Raw genomic sequence first — 19491 nt, forward strand, 5'->3', positions numbered from 1 at the left:
CTGGAGAAAAGACAACCTGTGGTATGAAGTGGTTGAAAGTTTGGCAACATGTTGACTGTGGGAGATAGAAAATATTTTTAAGAACTTGGGGATCTGACTAAGAGACTATTTCCAGACAGAATGTTGGAAGTGCCAACTGGCCTCTTTTAGCTGTGTATGATAGGACTCAAAGAGAGAGAAGGATCGAAAATGAAAGTATCAACACAGAAAAACTTTCCAACTCAGGACTTACTGAGCTGGAAAAGAAAACTCTTTCTTCTCTCCAGATTTTCCAGTTTACATATGGTTCCTGAATGCCTTTGAGGGAAAGATCAAATCCAGAGTGCTGTTAGTAAAATTGGATATCTATCTGAGCCAAGATCAAGTCAAGAGTATGGCTATTGCCAAGCATGGTGGTGTATACCTATAATCCCAGCTCAGAAGCTGAGACAGGAGGATCACAAGTCCAAGGCCAGCCTCAGCAACTTAGAGAGACCCTTAGCAACTTAGTGAGATTCTGTCTTAAAGTAAAAAACAAAAAGGGCTGGGGATATAGCTCAGTGGCAAAGCACCCCTAGGTTCAATCTCCATTACAAAATACAAAACAAAACAATGAAAGAATGTGACTATAAGACCTTTTGGTTAAGACCCCAGAAAGATCCAAAATAGAAGCTCCTAGGCAAAAGTGATTCTAAGAATGTAAATGATGTCTTTCCATAACCTGAAGTATGAAGAGGTCAATTGCAAAGAGATTTGTAAGGCTCCTGTCTAATGAATTGAGACCAAATATGATTTATAGGCATTCCACATGGTCATGAGGAGCACTAAACCAACAAACACAAAGAATGAGACTAAAAGGGACAGACTATTCAAAATGAAAAGAGGCCTCTGTGACTCTCTCCTTCTAAAGGCAGGAAGCAGGATGGGAAAGCTATTGAGCTACAGAAGTAGGCCATTTCTTATGGTAAAAGAGGGGATACTCAGAAGGTAGGTCCAAGAGCCATGGAGAGCCGCTCTGGGAGAGCATGACTGATATGTCCCTGGCTGGATTTCAGAATGGCTGTTGACCAGCAGCACTGCATGCCTCCCATCTCTCTTTTGATGGAAGTGTCTGCTGTGGTTATCTTCAGTTCATCTCACTAGTGTATGGGGAGAAACAATTTGTCTCTTCAGTTCATAGTTCTTCAGATCTAGAGGAAAAATACCCAAGTATCCTCATCTGAACCTGATTTGGAAGACAAGTTCCTGGACCTTGAGCCTGAGACTGCTACTGTAATTGGATGAGACTCTCAGGAGTTATAGAAGAGGGTGAGAGTATTTTGCATGTGGAGGGCTCTGAACAATTAGGGACCAGAGAGCAAACTATTACTATTTGTTTTATTGGTGTCCCCAGTAGACAAGGGAACACCTTTGTGTTGCACCTTTGGTAGTTGCACCTTTGTGTAACCCCCCTCCCCATGAATTTGGTCTAGGCTGGTGACTTGCTGTTACTGCTGGAATGCAATACTGGAATGCAAACTAGGCCAGTTCTGGACCTTAAGAAATCATGGCAACTTCTGCTTTGGTGGTCTAGAGTGCCCTGAGCTGCCATATAAAGTTAACTCCCCTGCTGAAGGGAGTCTGTGAAGAGTCTTGAGAATTGAGAATCCCTGTCATCCCAGAATCTCAGAATCAGCCCCCCACTGAAATCAGCCAGTGAGTGACCAGCAGAAGCTGTGTCCATCTATGACCCGTCTGGATCCCAGAGAGTGAGCAAATACAAAGGCAGTTGTTTAGGCCATTAAATTTTGAGATATTTTGATGTATAGCAAGAGATAAATAAAATAGATTCAATTGAAAAGTTGATTCGTGAACATATAGCAAAAATGATTATAATAACTCCTCATTAGAATAGGAATGGCAGAAATTAATGTTTTTAATTAATGTATTACAATTCCACATAATTGTGGGGTTTATTTTGATGTTTTCATACATACATATAATTTCAATCCTCAGTACTCCCCACTTCCTTCCCTTCCTTTTGATCCCCTTCCTCTGTTCAATTGGTCTTCCTTCTATTAATTTATTTTTTTAATTGGTACATCATAGTTAACACATGTATGTAGGAGAGTTATGTCCATTCCAGGGAATGGAAATTTTTTATGGAAAATAAAACTATGGTTTGACCGAAGTTAACTGACTAAATTAATCAGGATCTGAACCTAAATCAGAATGGAAAAGACTGACTCGTCAGTGGAAATGAAACAGGCTCATCAAGCTAACTATATTTAGCATCTCCTAGGGAATTGGTGTGGGATGAGAGTGAGTTTTAAAATCAGGAAAAGGAAAAATTCATCAAGTCATAGTAGAGCCTGGAGATTTGTTTATGCATTTTAATGTTGGAAACTTGACACAGCTTTGCTTCTCCAGGAAGGAGAGTATAACCTGTAATTTTTCACAATTGAGAAGAAATGTTTTCCTGGTGCCTCCAAATCCTACAGCAGCTCAGATGAGCCAGGTCTCTTGCTGCTCTCTCTTGTTCACATTGGGTCTGTTTCTGCTCCTTTGCCATCCATCCATCCATCCATCCATCTTTAAACTCCGCCCACTTTGCTCATGTGAAAAGTATGCCTGTGAAAAAGCTTCCCTTTCAGGAAGATCTTTTGGGCAATTTTCTTGTGTCTCCAGGTAGGCAGATCACCTCTGCCTTGGGACGCCTTTCTGCTCTGTTTTGATCTCTATTAGTTGGCTACAGAATCACAAGTTTCTTTGCTTGTCTTTTGCTCCTCCGGGGCCATGACTTACTACTGGGCACAGGGAGAAATCTCCAGACAGTAGTAACAGATGGCACTTACTGCATGACTAGAACGTGGCCTAACGTCAGTGTTCTTCAAGGTTTTCCTTGTATTAAGGGAGCTCCTTGAAAAGGCCCATTTCAAACCCCAACCCCATCTAGTTTCATTTGGACCCGGGGGAATCTGGGTTTTAACAAACACCTAGGTCACTGTGGTACAGTCAGTCAGGCACCACTGGTTTGTGAAACGCCAGCCTGGGTTCCTTGCGTTTCCTTTAGCCCCCTGTCTAACTCTGGATGTTTCCCTCCAGTAAAGAAAGGGCCGAGGAGGTCATGAGGCAAACTGAAATCAGGAGAACACACTTAGGTAAAACGGAAGTCTGCCTTGGAAGTCAAAGGTTCTGTCTACAATAATAACTCTGCATTGATGATATTTATTCCCCTTTTCTCTGACTTCCTTCTTCACCAGCACTCAAGAGCTGGCCATGTTTAATGTTATGTTGGTTGATTCTTCCTCAAGGTGCCTTTGAATAGCTCTTCAAAGCCAGGACAATTCATGCAGTTGGAAATTGAATGGTGATGAGCTTATCTGCCAACTGCACGGTGTCCCTCATCACTCTGTTCTGGGCTGTAAATCTGTAGTCATTGATGGCAAGCGCCGTTCATTTTATATGTTCCTATAGCCTGGGCTGCCGGCCCAGTCTGTTTGGATTGCAGAAATAACAGCTGTCATTTATTTTGCCTCTACTTTTTACTGGGTCTGGGCTCAGAGTTTTCCATTTTGTCCTTCGATGCTCATAAATACCTAAGATGGGCTTTACAGAGGGGAAAGTGGGGCCCAGGGAAATTTAAATAACTTGTCTGAGGAACACAGCCAGGAGTAAAATATAGCTCAGGTTGACCCCAGAGCCGAGGTGTCTGTATAGACAGGGGGCCAGCTTCTAAGGGCACACCTTGGAATTTCACAGGTGATGGATGATACATAACTAGACTGTACCTGCGTTAGTCAGCTTTCTATTACTGTAACACCTGAGATAACTTATAAAGTCAAAAGGTTTATTTTGGCTCATACTTTCAAAGGTTTCAGTCCTGATCGGGCAGGCCCATTGGTTTTAAGCCTTTGCCAGGGAAACTGGATGGCAATGGTGGGGAGTAAAAACGCAACAAACTGTTTACCTCTGCTTGCTGTTGGCAGGAATTAAAACTGCTTCCTTTGACCATGAATTGAAAGAGAAAGGGAGACTGAGGTCCTGTATTCCCTTCAAGGAATGAGCCAATGACTGGAAGGTTTAGCACTCGGCACATCTTTAAGTTTCTGCTACTTCCCAAGAGTGCCAAACTGGGGACTAAGACTTTAACACATGACACCATTGAAAATCCAAACAACAGCCATCGAAGATCCAAACAATAACAGTCCCAAAGCAAAACTTAAGCCCTGGTCTTCTGAACCCAAGCATGATTTTGTTTTCATGATCTCACACATGGGAAAAGAGAGAAGTTGGGCACAAAAATAATTCTGTTAGGAAAAAAACAAACCAGGAAATATCGCTGATTTTCCTTTATGTGTTCAGATAATTTAGGAATTCTTGATTCTTTCAGCAATTGTAGTTTTTAAAAAATACTAAAAGGCTAACTCATGCTGCTATCTGTGGTCTCCAGACACGTTATCGGGGCTCTGCCCTGTTTTCACCAACTGCTATTCTGCCGACTTTGGGGGAAATGCTGAAACGGTTGCAAATTGGTCCATGTTGCAAAACCTCCCAAAGCAAAAGCTGTATTAAGCTCACCAACCACTGTGGAGCCTTCTAATGGAGAAGGGACAAAGGGAAATGGTGAAGCCGCAGGGGTGTCTGTTAGACTGAAGGCAGGCTGGTTTTGTGGGCATTAGGGTGCCCCGCAGTTCTTGTGAATGTGAACACATAAACCGGACGTGGACAGCAGAGTACACAATGCCCGGGGAAGTCAAGACTGTGGCTAGAGCTGTCAGAGAATGCTGGGCCCCAGCATTGACCTGTCTGTGCTGTCTGCTCTGCCTGAGACTGGTGATGTCCAGGGCAAGCTCTCAGAGGTGTGGGCATCCCCTATGCATGCTGTCCCCTGGAGGTGGCCCTGACAGCCACTCAACTCAAACATGTTGCTGTTTCTACAGTGCAGCATATGAACATTCACCACAAGTGGGATAGAGTCAATAAATAGACTCTCATTAATTCAGGTCAGTCTGCAGTTAAGTCACAAAAATATTGCTTTTCAGATGATGCTGCATTTTGAAATTGTAGAAAAGACACTTTAAACCTTGTAGTAAAATAGGCCAGTGGGAAAAAGAAGCCAATTCCAGAACCTTAGACCTGAGTTATGCTTTATAGTTTACAAAACACTTTCCCTTTCATGATCTTATTTGTGAATTAAAAGGCTTTCGTATTACAGATGAGGAATCTAAAGATCAGAGAAGCTAAGTGGCATAGCCAACATCACATAGCTAGTGATCAAGAGGGCAAGAATAGTAGAGTCCAGGTCCTCCATCTCTAGATTCTTAGAACTTTCCACACCATAATGTACACATCATCTAACAAGCCCTGAAGGGTCAAGGTTGCAGGGGCCAAATTCTTGAACATGGTCCCTGAATGCAGAATGAAAGCTTCCCACCAAAGAAATGTCAGAATCTGCAATTTCCACTGACAGAGCTCAAAAGGGAAGGATAAGAGTGGAAGAAGAACCTTGACCTTTAAATATTGAACTAGAGAGTCCAAGGTGCTTGGATCAATATCTTTAGACCTAGAACCCAGCTCAAATGCTTGTAGTCCAGTGGTATTTAGATGAACCATTGCCTACTGCCTCCAGAAATTCTAAAAGAGTATTTATTGAGCTGCTAAAGGCCAGACATCTCTCCTCATAACACTTGGAGGTGTTGTTACCACATTGCTCCCCCTTGACGTGGCCAAGGCCAAGGGCTGGTGAGTGACCAGGTGGGGTTGGCCAAGTCTGATTTTGTGCAAGGACCTCACTCTTAGCTGGTACCCTGCACAGAGCAATGATGGATCCTGTGACTTCCCCTCTAGCCACAGGAGGGATGCCTTTTCCTCTGATGCAAGGCTGCCAATCAGTAGATAATCTAGTCCCCACATTTTACACGCCTTGTGTCCCAGAAACCCAAGTGCAAGTTGATTCAGGGGCTTGATTTTGGTGGTGCAGCTCCCAGCAGTAGGGAGGGGGCAGAGAGTTGTGTGTGTTCAGGAAACCACAGCTGACACCAAAGGCTGGACGTCAGATGAAGTGGGGGGTGGGGTGGGGGAAGGGTGGAGGCCAAGGTTAACTGTGAGGAGACTTGCTCTTCTCCCCAGGAGATGAGATTCTGTCCTTTGGGAGTAGAGAATCACTGAGTGTTTCTGAGAAGGGAAACAATGTAGTTTTATTTCCATGTGTGATTCTTATGTGGCTTGGATATCAGAAGTAGCTTCCTAGAGGAAGTGGCATTTTGGCTGGGACAGAGGGTGAACAGGATGTCAGCAGCCAGATGGCTGTCCCTCCAGGGCAGAAACCATTGTGACAGCCAGGGAGCAGCCCAGGTGTATTCAGCATTCACAAAATCAAACCACTTTCCTGCATTGAGCACCTACTGTATGCATGCACATATACATATCATCTCTTTTCATCAGGGAAGAAACCCTGCGGGGAAAATCCCAGCTCCTGAGATGTGGAATTGGGATCAGAGTCATCCCTGTCAGACCCCAGGGCCTGTTCTCTTTCCATTCCTCCTGTAACCTCTCCCCACAGGGGTCAGTTTCAACTCAGAGAACAGAGGTGGGGACAAGACAGCAGACACTCAGGCAGAAATAAAATTTGGAATCAGATTTTAAAGTGCCTTGGCAGCTTGGCTTAGTGGCTGATCCAAACCTGCCCTCTCTAGATCCCACTCCTGCCTTCCAGCAGCTCAAGGGCTGCCTTATCTGTGGGATTGTCTGGCAGAGGAGAGGAGCCTTCCCACAGGACCGGAGCTCATCCCACGAGCAGCTCCGCAGGCTTGGTTCCTGCTCCTGTGTCTTTGTACTACTCTCCCTTTGTTTTCTTTTCTGAGAAATCAGAAATCATGAGAAAGAATTTATTGGGTGAGCAGGCCACACAGCAGCTAGAGTTGCTAAGAATGCAGGAACCTGGGGACACTCCAGAGAGCCTGGGGACATTCCAGAGAGCCTAAGTGTGGCAGGCAGGGCCGGATCCTGCTGAGCCAGCAGGAGGGTGATGGAGCCACCCACGAGACAACCCACGCCCTCTGCCTGCGTCTCAGCAGAGGTGTCTTCCTGGAGTCCAGGAGCTGAGGGCTCCTGACTCATGGGCCCTGGGAGGGGGCTGCAGGGGGGGGCTCATTAAAGTGCTCTCCCAGACCCATTGACAGCAAGGGTCCTTCACACACCAAAGGCACCAAAGATTAACTTGGAGGTACGTGGGGTGGTTAAATGGAATGTCACACGGATAGATACATTATTAGAGTCAAACCTGCCTCGTTGAGCCCACTGGGGTCATATCAACCACAGTGAGGCTGAGTGAGGAGAGGTGAGCACCCAAAGAACCTGGGGTCACCTCCTCCCTTGGCCCAGCCTCAGAGAGGTGTGACCAGGATAAACAACCATGGGGTTGACTGAAAAATGATGTTGTCAAATCTAAATAATTCACTTTTTTTTTTAAAAGAACAATGGCTCTTTGCATATGTCATGCAATTTCCATGAAAAGTCCGGGGCCCCTCAATGATCCTTTCTCCCTGGACCCTGTGTACTCTATATACTGATCTCTTTCTTCATGTTTTTTATCCCGTGGTGGGAGGTGGCTCCCACAGCCTGCCCTGGGGCTCCTCATGTCTTACTGAAGGCTCTAAATGCTGCCTCTTGAGTAACCTTTCCCCACGCAGCCCTAGAGATCAGGAACTCCCTCTTCTTGCTACCTCTAAAGAGCAGATGGATTCCTCTTGTTTGAAGATTTTTTTATTCTCAACCAATCACAGTGGGGACACAGCAGAGAGAACAAAATAGCAAGCACAGGGAGAGAGCTCATACAGACCCCTTCCTGTGGGGCCGAGGAGAAAGTGTTGGACCAGCCTGATCAGCCACTGACTTCAGCTGTGTCACCTGGAGCCAAACATCTACCTCCTGCTAACCTCAGTCTTCCCTCTGGAAAACAGGGATGATAAGATGGGTTTACATGTCCCCAATGTTGCTCGGAATTGCTTTAGCTATTTTGGGCCTTTTATTCTTCCATATAAATTTGAAGACTGTTTTTTTATATATTTGTTGGTCATTTGTATTTCTTCTTTAGGGAAATGTCTTTTTAGATCTTTTGCCCATTAGCTTAGTGCCTAATATGTCACAGGTGCCCCACAAGTGACTTTGTTGTTGCTGAAATGGGATTAAATAGCATCAAATAGACCCTTATATAATAGAGATGGAGTCTGAGACTCCATCTCTCCATCTTCATCTCGAAGGTGAGGCTCACCCCTTTTCTATGGTGACCACTTTCAAGCTTGTGGGCTGCAGATGAAATAGGCAGAACCATGGAGTCAACCAATGTCTCTCCAGCTGTCCTGTCTGTCTCTGGTTAATGATTTGCAGTTCTGAGGATGGAGAAGGGGCTGTGGCCCTCCCCTTTGGGCCCTGGATGCATTTGAGCAAATTGCCCCTTGAGAGAAAGGAGTGTCTAATAATCCTTCTTTCTCTCTGAAAGGTAAACTCCAACTGTTGTATTTCCCTTTTACTTTCTTTCTTCTATCTCAGGGTAGTGAACATACAGTTTTATTATTCCTCTCAAGGTCAGGAGGCAAAGGCATCCAATTGCGTTCAACATCTTGGAACATGCTTCTTATCAAAGCTGAATTTCTGTCGGGTCTTCCACCACCTCTGCAACTCTGAGTGAGTGGTTTCTTAGAGAGAATCTGGCCAGAGCTTTGGCATTAGCTGGGGAGTGAATCACTGTCCCCATCAATGTCACACCAGCTGCTCTAGCAGGGAGCCAGTGCTGCTGTCTCCAAAGATCTAGGCCCATGAAACACCTTCGTTCCCAGTCTCCCTGGAGATTTCTTTCACATGTGGCTGCCCCCTCCCTTTTTTATTTCCATAAAAATTTATTTATTATTTTATTGCATTCTAGTCTACATAATAGTGGAGCTCATTTTGACATATTCATAAATGCATATAACATAGTTTTTCCCATTTCAGTCCCCAGTGCTATCCCCTTCCCTCCCCCTATCCCTCCCTCTGATCCCATTCCTCTCCTTTATTGCTCTTCTGTTTATTTATTTATTTATGCATTACATTTATATATAAAATTGGCATGCGCTGTGATATATATTCATACATTGCACAGCAGAATCTGCTCAACTTTATTTCCTGTTTCTTCCTCTGGCCTCCCCTCCCCATCACTACGGGTCCCTTGCATCTTCCCTGCTGCACTTCCATTGATTTTCTGAATATCCCTCAATTTTTTATTCCGTATTATGCTCTGGCTTCTGCCAGAGAAGAGAAAACATTCAACCTTTCACTTTCGGAGACTGGCTTATTTCACTTGGCATGATTTCATCCATTTACCCATAAGTGACATGATTTTGTTCTTCTTTATGGCTGAGTATAATTCCATTATGTGTCTGTGTCACATTTTCTTTATTCTTTCATCTACTGATGGGCACCTAGGCTGGTTCCATAACTTGGTTTTTGTGGCTTGTGCTTCTGTGGAAATTCGTATGCATGTGTTGGTATAGTATGCTGATTTTAGATCTTTTGGATAAAAACCAAGAAGTGGAATAGTTGGGTCATATGGTGGTTTCATTTCTAGCCTTTTGAGGAATCTCCATATTGCTTTCCAAATGAGTATACGAATTTGCCATCTTGCCAACAATATATAAGTGTATCTTTCCCCCACATCCTTGCCAACAATTATCACTATTTGTATTCTTGATGTTGCCATTCTGACTGAGGTGAGATGAAATTTCAGTGTGGTTTTGATTGACATCTCCCTGTTTACTAAGGATGTTGAACATTTTTTCATATATTTGTTGGTCATTTGTATTTCTTCTTTTGGGAAATGTCTTTTTAGATCTTTGGCCCATTTATTGAGTGGGTTATTAGTTTTTTTAGTTAAGTTTTTTTGTATGTTTTACATATTCTGGTTATTAATCCCATGTCAGAATAGCTCACAAATTTTTTTTTCCCATCCTGTAAGCTCTCTCTTCACAGTCTTAATTGTTTCTTTTGTTATGAAGAAGCTCTTTAAAAATGTTATTATATTTCTTTATACCTTATTTTATTTTTTTTAATGTGGTGCTGAGGATCAAACCCAGGGCCTCACACATGCTAGGCAAGTGCTCTAACCACTGAGCAACAATGGGAGCCCCAAGCAGAAGCTTTTAAATTTAATGCTGTCCCACTTATTGATTCTTGGTTTTAGTTCTTGAGATTTAGGAGTCACATTAAGGAAGTCAGTGCCCACGCCAGTGTGCCATAGTGGTGTCCTGTGTTTTCTTCTAGCAGTTTCACTGTTTCTGGTTTAATTCCTAGGTTGGACCACTTTGAGTTGATTTTTATGTGGGGTGGGAGGTAGGGATCTAGTTTCTTCTACCCATGGCTATCCAATTTTCCCAGCATCTTTTGGTAAAGAAGCTGACTTTTCTTCAACTTATGCTTTTAGCACATTTGTCAAGGATCAGGTGACTCTATTTATGTGGATGTGTCTCAGTGTCTTCTAGTCTATTCCATCGGTCTTCATATCTGTGTTTTGCTGGTATCATGCTGTTTTGTGACTATAACTCTGTAGTATGATTTGAGATCAGGTATGGTGACGCCTCTAGCCTTGCTATGTTGCTCAGAATTGCTTTAGCTATTTTGGGTCTTTTATTCTTCCATATAAATTTGAAGACTGTTTTTTTTCTAGTTCCATGAAGAATCTTGTTGGTACGTTCATTGGGATTACCTTAAATCTGCAGACTGATTTTGGTGATTTGGGCTGCCAGCCTTTGAGTCCCGGTTAGGAGGGGGGATTGAGTTAGGGATGAATCTTGCAGTCACTCTGGGGACATCTGCCCCCTTTCCCTCTGAGGTCTGACGGGAGATGCAGAGCTAGGGAGTGGGACCACTGTGGGCATCACCTCGTGCTCTCTCTCAGCAGCTCTTTAGAAGCAGGAAAGAGACTGAGAAGGGGCAGCAAGCTTCAGATACCCTGGGACTCATGAATCACTCTTCTCTGGGAGTCAAATCAAGAGAACCCATACCCAGGGGTTAGAAGTAAACCAAGCAGTTGTCTGTAAATGAGCCACTGAAGGGTCTGGGCCCCTCAGAAACCCCTGTATGTAGCTGCAGGGGACAGAAGCCATGGGATTCATAGCAGAAACCAATTCACATGTAGTTTCTGATTTGGTGAAAGACAGTGAACCAAAGGGGAGCATCAGGCTGGGAACAGGAGAAAGAAAACCTTCCAGGAGCCAGAAGCTGCCAAACCTTTCACATACCCCATGGAGAGTGTCTGTCTCTTGGGCATTGGATTCTTGGCTTGGCATATCTCCATCCAGCATGCAGCATCCCACAGATGCCCCAGTGTGTACCCCCATTCACGGAACAAGCTTTGGCTTGTAATTTTCCAGGCATTTGGTATGCAGAGACAGTTCAGAGTGGCTGAGATGGGTAACAGACCTGGTTGGCTATTGTACTTCTCATCAACCAATGAACAGGCCTTCTGACTTCCAGATAGTCCCAAGAAGTGGAGCTAAGCTGGGTGAGGTGGCACATGCCTGTAATCCTAGTGGCTCGGGAGGCTGAGGCAGGAGGATGGCAGCCTCAGAAACTTAGTGAGGTTCTAAGCAATTCAGCAAGACTCTGTCTCCAAACCAAATATGAAAAAGGGCTGGGGGTGTGGCTCAGTGGTTGAGTGCCTCTGGGTTCAATCCCCTGAACCAAAAAAAAAAAAAAAAAGAAGAAGAAGAAGGGCATATCCCAGGACCACCCAGAAGTAAACCTTCCATTGAAACCCTGTGACCCCTGCTCTCCACAGTTCCTTCCTGCACTGGCTCAGCTCATGTAAGCTGTAAGGAATAAGACCGTCATGCTCCTAAGTCAGTAAATGAACTTGAATGTGCTTGGTGTTCCCTAATGGGACCAAATCCTAGCAGGACAGTCATTATTAAGTGTAAAAAATAGACGGGTTAAGGTTGTTATAAGGTATCGCTCAAACACTTGAATGGAAAGAGCAATGGCAAAATCTCAAGTAGCAGCTACTCTTTCCCCTTCTCAGAATGATCTGTGCAAATCGAATCCCTTCAAATCGACTTTGCCCTCACCAGTGTCGAGAACAGACATGCTGTGATCCGAGGCGCTGCAGCATTTCTATGATATCCTCCATTGTTTTTTCCTGTCCACTTTTACTTTTTTTCACTTAGAATGTCAGTGAATCGATAACATTTAGGCAGGGCATTTTAGCGGCTCAGCACGGGGTTGGCAGAGAGACGGATGGTACGAGACGTGACTTCCACCAGAGCCACTTCATGCAGCTGTGCAGTATCTGCACAGCACAACCCCACAGCGCAACGTCGCCGGCTATTCACACTGTAGCCTGTGCGGGAGCCTCCCTCCCCCCAGGTTGCCCATGATATGTGTGGTATGTGGGCAGGGGGTCTGGCACATTCAGGGAGCTTATAATGTCGTCTTATAATACAGTTTGGTTGTGAAGGTGACAGCTGCATGTGGAGCTCCCATGGTGACTCTGATGTGACATTTTTTGCTAAGTGTCGGGATTCAGCCTGGAGGCTGGGTTCCTCCAGTGGGAGCTTCGGTGCACATTCATGAGAGGAAGGGGCCCGTGGATGACTGGAAGCCAAAGCATGGAAAGAAATTGGGACTCAAATAAGCAGACCCTGTGGGGCCCTGGTGTCCCTATGTCGTGGTGTGAACTGATAAATACAAATCAATGAGTTTAAGTTATAGGTTATAGATTAGTAAAAAATATGGATTATAGATAGAAGATCTTGATAAGTGAGATAAGACAATTATAAAGCAGGAACTGTCACAGACAGCCCAAGACCCCATTTGCTGCCTTCTGTAAATAAAAAACTGTTACAAGAGCTGTTTCTGAGAAACTGAAATGAAAGCTGTTTTCTTATAAAAATTGTCTTTCTGTACTTTGTACCCCACAGATTCTACCCCACTCAAGGTGCAGCGGTGGTCCTGGTGAGCTGCATCCTGGGTGTGAGTGCCCTCGTGGGTCTACAGGACTTTGAAGTAGATTCTCGCCCTGCTGAGCCCTGCCCAAATTCAGGATGCGACTGTCTAGCTCCTGCTTGAACCCAGGACTGTGGTCACCTGAACTGCAAAGCTCATGTTCTTTTAGCTTCTGTTTATGGCTTGCTTGCTGACTGGAAAATTCCAGACCTGCCCAGAGCCCACGGGTCCCACTTGTTCATGTCTTAATTTCTGTGATTGGCTAGCTTACAGGACGATAAGCAAGTCGCTGAGTTGTGATTTTTGTGATTTTATTCTCTTTGGATGGACCAAGAAGCTGCTGTCCTCCCACAGAGCTTGAGTCTCTGCCACCGGTGACAGTCCCTGGCCAGGTAAATAAATCTCTCTTTTGATTTGAAATTCAGACTTAGAGTGCTTTCTGAGGCGTCTTCCCGTAACACTTTCAGCAGAATTAGGGACGAGAAGAGGTGTGTACTCATGTGCTGTGACTCCTTCCTCCCTGGCATTGTGGACTGTCACCTTAAATGTGATTGGCTGGGAACAATTTCTTAAAGAGTCCTAAACAGAGTCAGTATGGGTATGTCAGCTCATGAATTGATGGCATAGATGAGTCTAGATGTGGGGGTTGGTGGGGGGGGGATATAATGTTATTCAGCTCAGGCTGCCCTGACAAAGTGCCACAGACTAGGTGGTAGGACTTTATCTTCTCACACTTTGAGAGATCAGAAGTCTGGGAGCAAGGTGCTGGCATGGCTGGCTCCTCTCTGTGGCTTCTCTCTGTGATGCACAGGGTCTTCCTTCTGTGCCTGTTTGTCCCTGGTCTCTCCGCATCCCATTTATCTTCTCATAAGGGCCCCAGGCAGGTTGGATCGGGGCCCACATCAAGGGCCTCATTTTAACTCAATCACCTCTTTAAAGGCCTGATTTCCAAATCCAGTCCATTTCTGAGACCCTTGGGCTTAGGGCTCAACCTGTGAATTTGGGGAGGGGCACAATTGAGCCCACACCACCGCCCCTCAGCCCTTCAGGGCAAGGGAGCTTGTGCTCCACGGGAGCGGTGATTGGCTACCAGAGGTGGACTGCAGCACGCCAGACAGAACTCTCACCAGAGGCGTATCCCAGCTCCCCAAAATGTGCAGTACCTCCATTCTGGGCCTTGGATCTAAGTCAAACCTGTCTGGGAGAATGTGACGGAACCGGAGTCTGAGGAATCTGCCAATATCATAGCAAGGCAGAAGATTTCCACCTTGGGACCATCAGACCAGGTTGAGCAAGTCAAAATCTCTTCTAAGATGGTGCCAGCCACAGAGGTCCCTGTACAGTAATATCTGACAGATACGCACAGAGGGAAGTGTGTACCTCTTGTGGTGCAGAGAGTCAAACTGAGGTGACATGTTTAACCAGTGACATGTGCTTAAGCTGATTGTATAAAGGGTATATTGTATTTACCCTCCTTCTATATGGCCCTCATCTGTAAAAGCAATTAAGCAATGAGTAATTATTCCATTCATTTTCTGAGTGCTAGAACTATGCTACAGGCATTTACCTACCACTCATTACTTCCTTCAATCTATACAACTCTTCTAGAAGGATTTTAACTGACTTCTAGTACCTGAAGGCAAACAGAAAGCAGACCTCAACTCCAGGCTTTGGATCTAGCCTGACCTACTCCATAGTCTGGGCGCAGAACTCTGTAGAAAGACCTGGAAAGCAGGGCCTTGGGCTGGAGTCTCTGCCATAGTCAGTTTGGCTGGCCTCCCTCTGGCGGCTCCCTTCTGTTAGGGAAAGGACCTGGTGGAGATGGATCTCAAGGAAGGCCACAGAGTCCCTGGGCTCGCTTGCCAGGGTGTCGTTTCAATTGGTTGAAGTGAATCTCTGCCTGAGGACCGTGTTGGAGTGGCAGTGGTGGTGGGAGGGAGGATGAATTGGTGCCTCTTCTCTAGTTCTACATTCAGTTTTCTTGGTCAGAGAAATTAGATTACTCAAGAGGTTGAGAAAGGGAACATTGGTAATTAAGTTCAAGGAGATGGATTGCTTTCGGATGTCCAATATCCTCAGTGATTACATTCTGCCTGCGTGGCAGTGATGGATGGCCAAGGAACTGAGAATTTCAGTCCTCTTCCCAAAGGTTGGCTTTACTTGCTTCTAGGCAAAACCAGAAATGATCACTAATTGTTAACCTCTTCTGCTGGAGTCTTTGCAAAGATGTCAACTCTTGGTGGGTTTCCTTTTATATGACAGCAGAATGCAATTCAATTCATATTACACAAATAGAGCACAATTTTTCATGTCTCTGGTTGTACAGAGTTACGCCATTTGTGTTTTCATACATGTACATAGGGTAATGATGTCCCTCTCATTCCACCATCTTTCCTACTCCCATACCCCCCTTCCCCTCCTGCCCCTTTGCCCTATCTAAAGTTCATCTATTCCTCCTATGCTCCCTCCCAATCCCTGTAATGAATCAGCATCCTTATATCAGAGAAGACATTTTGACATTTGTTTTTTGGGGATTGGCTTACTTCATTTAGCATTATCTTCTCCAACTCCATCCATTTACCTGCAAATGCCATGATTTTATTCTCTTCTAATGTTGAATAATATTCCATTGTATATATAAACCACATTTTCTTTATACGTTCATCCACTGAAGGGCATTTAGATTGGATCCACAATTTAGCTATTGTGAATTGTGCGGCTATAAACATAGATGTGGCTATGTCCCTGTAGGATATTGTTTTTAAGTCCTTTGGGTATAGACCAAGGAGTGGGATACTGGGTCAAATGGTGGTTCCATTTCCAGTTTTCCAAGAACTCTCCATACTGCTTTCCATATTGGCTGCTCCAATTTGCAGTCCCACCGACAATGTATGAGTGTGCCTTTCCCCACATACTCGTCAACACTGAATTGTTGTTTGCATTCTTAATAGCTGCCATTCTGACTGGAATGAGATGAAATCTTAGAGTAGTTTTGATTTGTTTTTCTCTAATTGCTAGAGATGTTGAACTTTTTTCATATATTTGTTGATTGATTGTATATCACTTTCTGAGAAGTGTCTGTTTAGCTCCTTGGCCCATTTATTGATTGGGTTATTTGGGTTTTTTTGATGCTCAGATTTTTTAGTTTTTTGTATACCCTAGAGATTAGTGCTCTATTTGATGTATGAGGGGTAAAAATTTGCTCCCATTCTGTAGGCACTCTATTCACCTCACTGATTGTTTCTTTTGCTGAGAAGTTTTTAGTTTGATTCCATCCCATTATTGATTCTTGATTTTAATTCTTGTGCTATAGGAGTCTTATTAAGGAAATCTGACACAATGAAGATTTGGGCCTATTTTTCTTCTAATAGGTGCAGGGTCCTCTGGTTTAATTTCTAGGTTCTTGATCCACTTTCAGTTGAGTTTTGTGCATGGTGAGAGATAGGGGTTTAATTTCATTTTGTTGCATATGGATTTCCAGTTTTCCCAGCCCCATCTATTGAAGAGGCTATATTTTCTCCAATATACATTTTTGGCACCTTTGTCTAATATGAGATAACTGTAATTATGTGGGTTAGTCTCTGTGTCCTGTATTCTGTACCATCGGTCTACAAGTCTATTTTGGTGCCAATACCATGCTATTTTTGTTACTATTGCTCTTATTACTATCGTATAGTTTAAGATCTGGTATAGTGATTCCATCTGCTTTACTCTTCTTGCTAGGGATTGCTTTAGCTATTATGGGTGTCTTATTTTTTCCAGATGAATTTCATGACTACTCTTTCTATTTCTATGAGGAATGTCATTGGAATTTTGATTGGAATTGCATTAAATCTGTATAGTGCTTTTATTAGTATGGTCATTTTGAAAATATTAATTCTTTTATCCAAGAACAAGGGAGATTTTTTTCATCTTCTAAGGTCTTCTTTAATTTCTTTCTTTAGCATTCTTTAGTTTTCATTGTAGAGATCTTTCACCTCTTTTGTTAGGTTGATTCCCAAGTATTTTATTTTTTTGAGGCTATTGTAAATGAGGTAGTTTTCCTTTCAGAGGATTTGTCATTGATATACAGAAATGCTTTTGATATATGGGTTTTGATTTTGTATCTTGCTAATTGGCTGAATTCATTGACTATTTCTAGAAGTTTTCTGGTGGAAATTTTTGTGTATTCTAGGTATAGAATCATATCATCAGCAAATAATGCTAATTTGAGTTCTTTACCTATTCATATCCCTTTAATTTCTTTCATATGTCTAATTGCTTTGGCCAGTGTTTCAAGAACTATGTTAAATAGAAGTGGTGAAAGAGGGCATTCCTGTCTTCTTCCAGTTTTTAGAGGGAATTACTTCAATTTTTCTCCATTTAGCATGATATTGGCCTGGGGCTTAGCATAGAAAGCTTTTACAGTGTTGAGATATGTTCCTGTAATCTCTAGTTTTTCTAGTTTTGAATATGAAAGGGTGCTGTATTTTGTCAAATGCTTTTTCTGCATCTATTGAGATGATCATGTGGTTCTTATTTTTTAAGTCTATTGATGTAATGTATTACATTTATTGATTTTGGTATGTTGAAACCATCCTTGCATCCCTGGGGTGAACTCCACTTGATCATGGTGCATGATCTTTTTGATAATGTTTTTGTATTCGATTTGCCAGAATTTTATTGAGAATTTTTACACCTATGGTCATTAGACATACTGGTCTGAAGTTTTCTTTTTTTGATGTGTCTTGCTTGGTTTTGGAATCAGGGTGAAATTGGCCTCATAGAATGAGTTTGGAAATGCTGCCTCTTTTTCTATTTCCTAAAGTAAATTGAAGAGTATAGATGTTAGTTCTTTTTTAAAGGTCTTGTAGAACTCGGCTGGGTATCCATCCAGTCCCAGGCTTTTCTTGGTTGGTAAACTTTGATGGCATCTTTTATTTTGTCACTTGAAATTGATTTGCTTAAATTGTGTATATCATCTTGATTCAATCTGAGCAAATCTTATAACTCTAGAAATTTGTCAATTTCTTCAATATTTTCTATTTTCTTGTAGTACAAGTTTTCAAAAATAATTTTAAATTATCTTCTGTATTTCTGTTGTGATATTTCCTTTTTCATCATGTATGTTAGTAATTTGAGTTTTCTCTCCTCTTTGTTAACATGGCTAAGGGTTTTTCAATTTTATTTATTTTGACAATTTTTTCAATTGTTTCTTTTGTTTCAATTTCATTGATTTCAGCTCTGATTTTAATTATTTCCTGTTTTCTCCTGCTTTTCATATAGATTTGTTCTTCTTTTTCTAGGACTTTTAGATGTAACATTAAGTCATTTATTTGTTGACTTTTTCTTCTTTTAAGGAATGAACTCCATGCAGTGAACTTTCCTCTTAGAACTGCTTTCATTGTGTCCCAGAGAATTTGATATGTTGTATCTGTGTCCTCATTCACCTCTAAGAATTTTTTAATCTCCACCTTGATGTCTTTTGCAACCCATTGTTCATTCAGTAGCATATTGTTTAGTTTCCAGGTATTGGAGTAGCTTTTATTTTTGATTTTATCATTGATTTCTAATTTCATTCTATTATGATCTGATAGAATGCAGGGTAGTATCTCTACTTTTTTATATTTGCAAAGAGTTTCTTTGTGGCATAATATATGGTCTATTTTAGAGAAGGATCCATGTACTGCTGAGAAGAAAGTGTATTCTCTTGTTGAAGGATGAAATATTCTATATATGTCAGTTAAGTCTAAGTTATTGATTGTTTAATGAGTTCTATGGCTTCTTTGTTCAGCTTTTGTTTGGAAGATCTATCCAGTGGTGAAAGAGGTGTGTTAAGGTCCCCAGAATCATTGTGTTGTGGTCTATTTGACTCTTGAACTTGAGAAGAGTTTGTTTGATGAACATAGACACTTTATTGTTTGGGGCATATATATTTATTATTGTTATGTCTGTTGATGAATGGGTCTCTTAAGCAGTATGAAATCTCCTTCTTTACCTCTTTGGATTAACTTTGGCTTGAAGTCTACTTTATTTGATATGAGAATGGAAACCCCTACTTGCTTCCATAGTTCATGTGAGTGGTATGAATTTCCCAACCTTTCACCTTTAGTCTGTGGATGTCTTTTCCTATGAGATGAGTCTCTTTGAAGCAGCATTTTGTTAGGTCTCTTAAAAAATTCAATCTTCCAGTCTATGTCTTTTGATTGATGAATTTAGGCCATTAACATTCAGGGTTACTATTGAGACATGATATGTATTCCTAGGCATTTTTGTTTATTTTTGGTATTAAACTTGACTTGGTTTCTCCTTTGATTAGTTTTTCCTTTAGTGTAATACCTCCCTTTGCTAATTTTCATTGTTGTTTTTCAATTCCTCTTCATGAAATATTTTGCTGAGGATGTTCTGTAGTGCAGGCTTTCAAACTGTAAATTCTTTTAACTTTTGTTTATCATGGAATATTTTTACTTCATCATCAAATCTAAAACTTAGTTTTGCTGGATATTTCTGGATTTTCTGGATTTCTTTCAGAGCTTTTCTGGATATGTCTGGATTTGCTGAATTTCTTTCAGAGTT

The sequence above is a fragment of the Ictidomys tridecemlineatus genome, chromosome 7 (assembly GCF_052094955.1).
Source record: "Ictidomys tridecemlineatus isolate mIctTri1 chromosome 7, mIctTri1.hap1, whole genome shotgun sequence".
Lineage (NCBI taxonomy): Eukaryota > Metazoa > Chordata > Mammalia > Rodentia > Sciuridae > Ictidomys > Ictidomys tridecemlineatus.